This window comes from Dioscorea cayenensis, chromosome 15 (assembly GCF_009730915.1).
Source record: "Dioscorea cayenensis subsp. rotundata cultivar TDr96_F1 chromosome 15, TDr96_F1_v2_PseudoChromosome.rev07_lg8_w22 25.fasta, whole genome shotgun sequence".
In the NCBI taxonomy this organism is placed as follows: Eukaryota; Viridiplantae; Streptophyta; class Magnoliopsida; order Dioscoreales; family Dioscoreaceae; genus Dioscorea; species Dioscorea cayenensis.
This window is the reverse complement of record NC_052485.1, coordinates 13031925-13033010: the sequence shown is the minus strand read 5'-3', so window position 1 is coordinate 13033010 and position 1086 is coordinate 13031925. Positions and strand designations below refer to the sequence as shown.

Genomic DNA, 1086 nt, shown 5'->3' with positions numbered 1-1086 from the left:
TAGCTGATTTGGAAGTTGAAGGGTCAGATAATATGGCAAAACAGAATGAGCAGCAGAGGACACTCTCTGATTATACTAGACCCTCAGTTTTGGGCACACAATGGAGTATTGTGCGACCCCCAATTACAGCTCAGAATTTCGAGCTAAAGCCGGCATTCATCCACATGTTGCAGCAATCCACATAGTTCAATGGTTTGGCCGATGAGGATCCAAAATGTCACATAGAGAACTTTCTCAAGGTGTGCGATATGCTCAAGATAAATGCGGTGACGGATGATGCCATCAAATTGAGAGCCTTCCCATTTTCCCTAAAAGGGAGAGCAAAGTAGTGGCTACATCATTACCTAGAGCCTCGATTACTACATGGGAGGAGATGGTAGAAGCTTTTCTAGCCCGTTATTTTCCTCCTGGAAAATCTGCAAAGCTTAGGAATGAGATCTCATCCTTTGTCAATCAGAATTGGAGTCTCTATTCGAGACATGGGAAAGGTTCAAGGAGCTCCTGAGAAAGTGCCCACAACACGGATTCCCGGAGTGGATGATTGTTCAGACTTTTTACAACGGGTTAAATCCGAGTACAAGACAACTCTTGGATGAAGCAGCAGGAGGTACCTTAGGTAGCAAGACCCCCAATGAGGCCCGTCAACTTGTTGAAGAAATGGGGTTAAACAGCTACCAATGGAATGGCAGGGAGAAGAAAAAGGTGGCACGTCTTCATTAGATAGATACAGTAACTTCATTGGCGGCGCAAGTGGATAATTTGAGTAAGAAATTAGATCTTCTAACTTCAAATAGAGTGGCGGCCGTGAGTACTTGCACTGGGTGTGGTGGAGGACATGCTCCCTCCTATTGCCCGATCTCTATTGGTGATGCATCTTCGGTTGAGATCGTTGATTTTGTAGGTAATGGCATGAGGACTCAAGGAAACCCATATAGCAATACCTACAATCCAGTTTGAAAGAATCATCCCAATTTCTCGTGGAGTAACCAAGGTCCACAAAAGGCCATGGGCCACCGGGTTTCCAACAAAAAGCCCCGAACGTGAAAAACAAAGTTTCTGGTTTGGAAACCCGAATGAATGATTTGG

General features: G+C 44.9%; 1 non-coding gene across 1 annotated transcript; it reads right to left on the bottom strand.

Annotated features, from left to right (window-relative positions):
* Positions 1–421: 421 nt before the first annotated feature.
* Positions 422–527, bottom strand: LOC120278284. The gene has a single exon (XR_005541623.1). It is a non-coding gene; the product is annotated as a small nucleolar RNA R71 (small nucleolar RNA).
* Between the last annotated feature and the right edge of the window lie 559 nt (positions 528–1086).